Genomic DNA, 8,925 nt, shown 5'->3' with positions numbered 1-8,925 from the left:
CAGAAAAATCTGTTTCTATGGAAACTTATTTTGGGTCCAGCAGAGAGATTTTTCCCTTTGATTCTCACTTTTGGCGTCAGTCTTTCCTCTTGTCTCCTTCTCTAGAGATGTTCTAAAAAAGCAGATTTCTGATTTCTTTGCCTGTTTCACAGCAAACTACTGTGTCTAAGTTCCCTCATTTGTTAAGCAGAGAAAATTCTCAACTATGCTATTGTGAGGGTGTGAAGTCCTTGAATGGGAGATGCTGTAGAAAAAGAAAGGATAAACTAAAAACTTCATCTTGCCTAGTGGCCTACAGATTAACATGATTTACTCTACTGAAAGAGGATTCTAATGTTTTTGAAAGAATTTTTAGGAAAAAAAAAAAAAAAAGTCCTGATAGGCAGTATAAAAGGAAGAGAAAATGTGAGAGGGTATGTGCCTCTTTTTGCATCTTATACAGTTATATGTACAGCTACAAAGTAAACATAGAATAAGAACATAAAAAAAGCCTAGATGGTCAGCCTATCTACCTCCTCACCTTGTCCGAGCAATGGCCAAAAGCACAGAAGACAAAAAGCAGAGCAGTCATATCTGATACTTCCCCAAACCTCTACCGATCCACAGCTCAGGACTTACCAGGGTGGCTACTTCATGGTTAGCAATGCTCAGTAGATTCCCTTCTTGTTCGTTTCCTCCTAGAAAACACAAATCACAGCACAACCTCCCATAACAAGGAGCTTTCCAACTTAACTTCATGTTGTGTGAAAACCCTGCTCCTTTTCATTCCTTTCATTTTGAGGCTGCTGCCGGCTAGCTTCTTCAATGTCCCACTGCTCTCACGCAGGGAGAGGAGGAAAGACCAACTGCTGTCAATCCTTTCCTCGCCATTTGAGACTTCTCTCACAGCCTGGGGTCACCATCCCCAGACAGACAGGCCTGGGTGGTTCAGCCATTCCCCACTTGGAAGCTGCTCCATGAGTTTCATCAGCCACCGCCAGCCCTCCCTGCACCCTCGCCAGGTCTGCTGTCCTCTCCGGGGCTGGAGGAACGGCCCTGCACAGAACGGCCCTGCGCAGAAGCTGTGGGTGCACCGCAGGAGTACGCAGCAGCAAAATGATGCTCTCCGTTTTGGTCTGTATTTCCTTCGTGATAACTCACAACTTCGTGTTTGCAATCTTGGCTGCTCTGAACATCAGGCAGATGTTACGCATACCTGGCTATTCTCACATCAAGATCTTGCTTCTGAATGATAACGGTCAGCTCAGAGCCCATCATTTTATATGTGAAGCTGAGACTGATTCTTCTGCCACTGTGTCTCACTTTCCAGTCACCTACACAGAACGTCATCTGCTGTTTCGTTGCCCGCTCGCTCAGTCTCATAACACCCCCGTGCATTTCGCCAGAGCCAGCCCTTGTTCCTAACGCCTTGACTAACTTCTTACCTTTCTTCTCTTAGTAGTCATCCTCTTTTCCAGGCCATTTATGTGTTCATTGGGCAGCACAGGTCTCATCACAGGTCACCTCCCTTTTCTGTCAGAACTATTTGCTTTCTTTTCTGCCTTGTATTTTTAACAAATAGTTTATCCATGCAAGGACCTGCCAGTCTTATCCCATGGTTACTTAGTTTCTGTAAGATCCTTTGGTGATGGACATTGTGGAGACTCTTTTGGCTCCACACACACTACATCCGTGAGGTTTTTCTCATCCCGATGCTCACTGCCTCCTTCAAAGGACCTAATAGATTTCTGAGCCACACCTGCCTTTTTCAATAGCCAGATCACCTCTTCCTTGCTTGGTGCAGAGGTCAAGCTTTCCAGCTGCCTTCAGGTCCCCCAGCCTTGCCCTGTCTGGCTAGTCTAGCATAGCAGCTTGCAGAGCCATCCAAGCCTCTGAGTATCCATGCAAGATATACAATAAACTCTGGCCTGATCCTAGGGCCCAAGTGCCTTTTGTTAGTGAAGAGAGTAATAAATATCCCTTTAGACAGTCATTCTTTAAAACAGGTCAGATAGTTGCGTGTAACAGAGACTCAGGAAGATGCAGTTGTCCGGTGTGAGCTACCAGGCTCCCAGATCGCTGCTTCTGGCTTGATGACCCCATTCCCAGGAGCCTCTGGGTCTGCCCCAGAATGGCTTCATCAGTCAAGTCACAAGTTCTGTCTTGCTTAAGTCCAATTAAATGTCCAAGTGATAGCACAAAATGAGCTACTTAGCCTCCCATACCTTTGGCTCACCTGTGGAACGCACCAAATTGACGTTCACGCTCTAAGACCCAAGAACAGGATGACCTTGCGTTGCCTTTACAGGATGCGTGCCTTTAAACATAGACGCTTAGTAGCAGGGCAGTATGTTCATAGCTTTCTCTCCAGGCACAGGAGGGCTAGGAGCTTAGCCACAGGCATAGCTTCCCAAGGACGAAAGCAGGGGACTTTGTGCCACACTGATGGTGGTGAGAGTTATCCCGCGACATCCCCATCCTTCCTCCCCGTCTCTTTAGACCTTTAGTAATTCCCCTCTGAATTGCCTGCCTCTCCTAACATTATCAGGCAGAAGCGTACGTCCCACTTCATTAAGCCTGTAAGCCACTGGCTGGATGATATCTGACTTGCATCCGTTTGCAATTTAAAACGGGCATTTGCTTCAGATCAAAGCGGCAGCGGCAGCAGGAACAGACATTAGCATCTCACGGTCTCTCTCTCTCCGGTTTCATTGCCACAGTGTGTCTCCCTCATTACCAGGGAAATGAAACGTCTTTACAGTTCAGGCTGCCTCTGCCTTTCATCCCGCGGCCACTGCGCGAGGCATTACTGCCACAGTTAATGGCCATTGGTCACGGCCCTTCTCTTTCAAATGGGACAGTGGGCCTCTCCTCCCTATTAGCATCCCACGAGGGGGCTGCGAGGAGTCACAGCCCCTCGTGGTTTGCCATACTGCTCCCAGCATTCTCCCATTCATTCCCTCGCACTTCAAGTAATGATAAAACCACTATTTCCCAACCCCCCAGTCAATTTTCACACTTGGTCGACAGTCCCAGAAACGAATGCTCCCCCCCGCCCCTACAAGGAGCAGGTACAGCACGCACAAGTCCAGAGACCAGGTCACCCCCTGCTTCGCAGCCACCCCCACCATGCTTTGCTTTCACCATGGGCCCTAAGGAGGGGTCCGAGGACGGCACCCATCGGAGGGCAGGCTCCGGGGATGCCGGAGGAGCAGCTCCCTCCCTCTCCCCTCGCTTTGCCCAGCAGCCCGGGCACAGGACCTGCTCCCGGTGCTTGCCAATTAAAAGATGACAAACATAGCCCCTGCTCGGACCATTCTTTTTAAATAAAGCTGCCGAAGGAGGCAAGCGGTTTGCCATGGCAGTAGCAGGCTTGCGCCCACAAGTCCCTGGAGAGCCCACTGGCGCTGGCTGTGGAGGAGGGCTCAGCTCCCTGCCAGCGTCCTTTATGAACATGTAACTCTCCTTAGAAACATACAGGGAAAAAATGTAATGAATGAATGAAAGCAAGAAACCCCAGATAAGCACATGCTCAAATTTGTTGCCTATGGTATTCTGTTTCCTGTCCGGATTGCAGAAGCAAATAGTGTCTGGGCCTTGCTTTCCTGTTTGCATTTCTAAACAGGAGCTGCTAGAGAAACACACTTATATTTGGTTTAAAGATGTCCATGAAAGGGTTGGTTTTTTTTTTTTTTTTAATGCCCAAGCAGGTAGGGGGCCATTAATCTTGTCAGTCCCACACCACTACAACCAGCACCTTTGCTGGCAAGCGCAGCTGGCTGAAACGACACCGAGTTGTTCCCTCCTGCTTGCAGCGGTGGCAAAGCAAGTCAGATACCACGTTCTCTCTCACACGTCCTTCCCACCTCAAGCCCCACAGTTTATAGTGCTTCTGCCTTGGAAAGCTTCACTCTAGGGCAAGGGCTGCCTTTTCCTGCCCTGTGCAACAGGACTGTAATCCCATATTATCTGCTGGAAGAAAAAGAGGGAGGAGGCAGAGGACTGGAGAAAGACCAAAAATCCAGCAGTAGGCAGATACGATGCAGCAGTTTCTTAGCTGTTAAGGAAGGTTTAGAGTCCTCGGAGCAGTTCTGCATCGTCTTAGGTGCCAAAGACCAAGACCGAAGGACACGTGAAACAAGCAGGGGCTTGCAGGAACCAGCAGGAATGCAAAATGGCATCAAGTGAGACCAAAGCACACATTAAAACTGCATCTTTTATTTCCAGTTTTTAAATATTTTATCACAGGAAGAAAACTCAATGTCAAATTTCAAAACCAACTCGGACTTAATAGGAAGGAATGATGAGAGGGGACATCCCAGGAGATCTCAGAGTCATTTGTTTGGAAGCGTTTCTTGAAAGTTTGGCAGCCTTCCTCAACAACCCTGTCCTGCCAGTACAGGGCAGGATGCTGCTGCTGTGTCCTCTCCTCCCAGGGACCAGGGCAGGCCAGGAAACCCTGAGCCATCGGCTGCCAGAGGATGCAAAGTATCTCCTTGCTTGCCAGCCGCTTCCCACTGCTCCTGCACAGCAACTCACTCATCACCCACCCTCCCTCCTCACCGGACAGAGGAGCCTTGCAGCAAAAGGTCCTCAGTGCACCCATCTTCAGGTGGGAGAGTCACCGGTGTGATCCTTTGTCCCACTGCGTGTTGGGCGAGCCGCCCCGGCAGTCACGGAGTACCGGCCTTGCTCCTGCCCAAAGGCAGGTGCCATAAAAGCGTTCCAGGAAGGCAACGCAGCACAGGGGTTATATTCCCACCTGTCCCGCCCTCACATCCTCCATCTTCTGAACAGCGAGAGGCTCTGCCAAGCTGCAGGGCTGTGCTCGCTTGCCTGGGAGGCAGTGCTGCTCTCCCCTTGCCTTACAGTTTCCATACCTTCCTACAGAAACACAAGAGCACAACACAGCTCTCGTGTTTCTACAGCCCCATGCAACCGCTTCCCAGCGGATTAATTCCTTTTGGATGCAGCTCTGCATTGCCCTGCAGCCCCTCCAAGGTGCTTTAAAGCCCATGAAAGGACCCTGGACCTTCCCAGCGCATGCTGCCCTCACACAGGACGTTCCCTGGGCAAGGGCACATCTGGGGGACGGGGTGCAACAGGGGCACTCCGGTGCTGCAGGGTCTGCGCTGGTGCAGTGTGTTCCCCACAGGGCTATAACAGCTAAATATATATTTTATCAGCTGTTCTAATTTATGTCAGAGGCTGGACTTGGAAAAAAGGTGGCGATGGGGGTGGGTGAAGGTAGCCAAGAGTCCCAGCAGCAAAATCAACACCATCCCCTGACCCACCACGCACACGCATCTCTCTCCCTCTCATACATTTACCTCAGACGAGTGAAATGTTCTCTTTAAAAACAGGACTGTTTTGGAGCTTTTGCTGTGATAAGTTACAACTCTTTCTAAGTTCGCTCATGGAAAAAAATACATCTTAAAAAATATAGCTGAAAGGTTTGGCAGTGATCCAGCAAAGCCAGAAAAAAAAATAAAGAGGAAAAAACCCCGCCACTGCAAAAACACACATTCTTCTTGCAGACTCTTTCATCAAGGCCCTAGGCATGCTTTACAAACTTAAATTAAAACCTCTAAACCTGCGTGAATAGAAAGCTCCTACTTACATAGGCCTCTGGTTAACAGAGTGAAAACAGAACAGAAGAAGAAAGTGCCCTGTTGATGGAGAAACCTCCCTCTCTCTGCCCACCTTCTTCCCCCAGTCCACCAGACACAAAATCTCGTGTTGCAGTGGAGTCTGCAGCTTTTTACGTGAAGATCAGATGGCAGCAAAGACGTCTCCACAGACCTGCAACAGAGTGCCGAGGTGGCCAAGCGAGGGACTAGCGTGGGCTCGGGGGACGCACCAAACCCAGCCAGGTCACTCCTAGGGCTCACACGGCTTATGGAGATTGACCTACACACACGACCGCGGCAGCAGGGTAGGGGCTGTCCTGCACCACCACCCCAGCACTCTGGTAATGAGCAGCAACCTAAATAAGTTAGATTTTTGAGCAGAAGGCTGGTCTTGATGAGGTTCATCCTAAGACACATAAAGAATGGGCTGTCAAGCCATCTGTTAGTGGTTTGCTGCGGTAACACCTGAGGAGATGTGAGACACCAAGTGACAAGAAAAGGGCAACATTATTTTTAAAAAGAAGGGGAAACTGAACACCCACATCTTCTTAACTGCAATCTTCAGGGAGATACAGGGACAAAATACTTACAAGCACCTAGAAGAATGCAAGAAAAAAGAAAACAAACTTTTTTTGGCTTGTTTTAAAGGAGAACAGAGCATGTCAGACCTATCTAATCTCCCCTGCAAGAAGGCTGCAAGCCTTATGGAACAGGGTAAGCAGTAGGCATCGTATATTCTTGACTTTACCAAGGCTTGTGAAGTATGCTTCCAAGGTGCTCTTATGGGCAAGCTAAGGAAACAATCCAAACGAAAACACAGACAGACAGCACAAAATTGGTAGATCAACTGTGTGCATAGATTAATTGTTAATAGTTTGTGGCCAAAAACGGTTCCTTCTTTCCTTTTCCACGCCTAACACACCTACATCCCCTTTCTGTATCCCCTAATTACGAGCTGGGTGCCAGGCAGCCAGCGCACGGCTGGCTCAGGGCTGGCTGTCAGGCAACTCACGCTGCAGCCTTCCCTTGGTGGGACAACTCGCCTGCCTCCTCTCCTTCATCCAGCTACCACTTTTCATGAAACTTGTAGGAGTTTAATGTCCTGGGAGCATCTGCTTCTCTGTCAAAACAGGCAGAAACTGGTCCAGGACTTAAAGCATTATTGAGACAGGACTAAGACAAACAGACAGCAGGATCCTTCTCAAACTGGTGCTGAAAGCTGTTCAACAGACCCCTGCAAACGGTGCTTCAATTAGATAGGAAAAGTCAACCGCCTGAACACACAGTGGAGAAACAACTTGCTAGACAGCAAACCTGCAGGAGAGGAGCCTGCTGACTGCGAGCCAAGCACAAACAGCGTCACGCTGTCACACACACACAGAAAATCAAACATCCTACTGGGATGTGTAAACAGGACGTAACCCACAAGGCAGGGGAGAAACCTCGGCAGAGCACCCCTGGTGCAGCTCTGAGCACTCACGCCGCGGGAGAGACAGCTGGGGTCAGGGCAGCAAAGGGAAAAGCCGCACGAGGTCCAGGAAACATAACCCGCAGGGAAAGGCTGAGCAAGCTGGAGCCAACCGGTACAGACAGAGGAGGTGGCTGAGCAGGGAAACGGGAGCAGTAAGTCTTCAAACTTATGCAAAAAAGTCCTTTTTCAAGGAGAAAGGGACTGAAGCACCTCCCAGGTCCTTGGGATAAAGGGCAGACAGCTTTTTCTAGTGGTAAGGAAAGCGAAGGACTTGAACAGGCTGTGGTGTCTCCAACCCTCCCTCTGGTCAAAGGAAGCAGGTCCATAAGCTTCTGCCATGATTTCCATACAGCTGCTTTTGTCTGAGGATGGTGCTTTGAGTGTCCCCCTGACACTCGGCCTTACAGCTTGCTGGGGCCATGGCTCACTTTGCCATGGTCATGGGTTGAGTGCCTTTCCTCTAACGCATCAGCCAGCCAGCCTTCAGGTAGCACAGCTCTTCAGCCTTGAAAAGGTGGGTCTGAGCTGGATCCCAGGGCATAGAGCAGCTGCCCCACAAGCATACACATGGCTTTGCCAGGAGGAACAGACCCCTTAGACAGTGTCTTACTGGCTTCTCGTGCCAAATTTCTAGGGCACGGCCTGTGTATGACTCAGTGGCAGCTAGGAGGACAACTCAGGTGGTTTTGCAGCCAACGTAAGGGGCCCATGCTCAGGAAGGCCCCTCTCCAAGAGGGAAGGCACAGGGGTTCATTGTCCATCCAGCACGCAGACCAGTAAGACCTCCTCTAAAGGCAGGTGAGAGCCCTGGGGATTTACACATTCTCTCCATACTGCCCTAAGGCACAGTTGGGAGTCTGCCAGGATGTCTCTCCAGGCAATGCGGTGCTTGGTGCCAGCTCTGCAGCGGCTCAGCTGAAGAAGTACCCCCAATTTACTACATTACACACATAACCCCTTACAGATATAGGCTGCTCCTGTGCTGTAAGCTGCTGGTGGCTGATCCCGCTTGCATCCCAATATGTTACATGGTACAACCTGGAGGTGTCCAATACCAGGCCCCAGCTGTGCAGCTTCCTGACCCACAGACAGCCCAGGCACACAGGGCTGGATGCTGTCTTCTCCTACAGCAGTCCCAGCAAAGGAAGGAACTGGAAAGTCTTTGTATAGTCATCTCCAAGATGGCTTAGTGTCCACTTCTTCCATCTGGGATCTAAGACTCCATGTGAGTCCCTTACTGGGTCAACAGGATTCCTTTTTTGTGGAAGGCTGTGGTGCTCCTTCTACAGACTTCCTTCAGCCCCAGCCAGCCTTGCTCAGTCCTCACCTTCCTGTGACAGGTTTTGTGATGAAGATCCATTTCTTTTGGAGATGACCATTTGGAGAAGATGCTCTTTGGGCACAGGTGCTCTCAGAATGAGGGGACAGTGTCTGAGAGCTTCCCCAGCAAGGGATGGGCAAAGACAAGTGCAATGCCTTAAATGGGACACCAACACTCCATTTCAGACTCTGCCACCGGTTTTTAGCCTGCGCACCACATAGATTTTTGGCAAATCACCTCAAATAAGCAGCGATTTGATACTTTTGTGTTGCAGTGCAAAAAGAGCTGTTTTTTCCCTTATACCTGTAGGGGAATAACACCACTTCCATCCACACTGGGAGACACATACTGCAAGGACCTCAAATATACCACAATGAACAGTGTGAAATGGGTGTGAAACCTAAGACACAGGAACACCAGTTATGAAAACCCTATTTGCTTAGTAATTCAAAGCCACTTCATTCCATTGAAAGTAAACATGTCATTTCAAGGATTCATTGCAAGAGCTACTGCAAAACAATAAA

This window comes from Mycteria americana, chromosome 1, assembly GCF_035582795.1.
Source record: "Mycteria americana isolate JAX WOST 10 ecotype Jacksonville Zoo and Gardens chromosome 1, USCA_MyAme_1.0, whole genome shotgun sequence".
Lineage (NCBI taxonomy): Eukaryota > Metazoa > Chordata > Aves > Ciconiiformes > Ciconiidae > Mycteria > Mycteria americana.
This window is presented reverse-complemented; position numbering follows the sequence as displayed.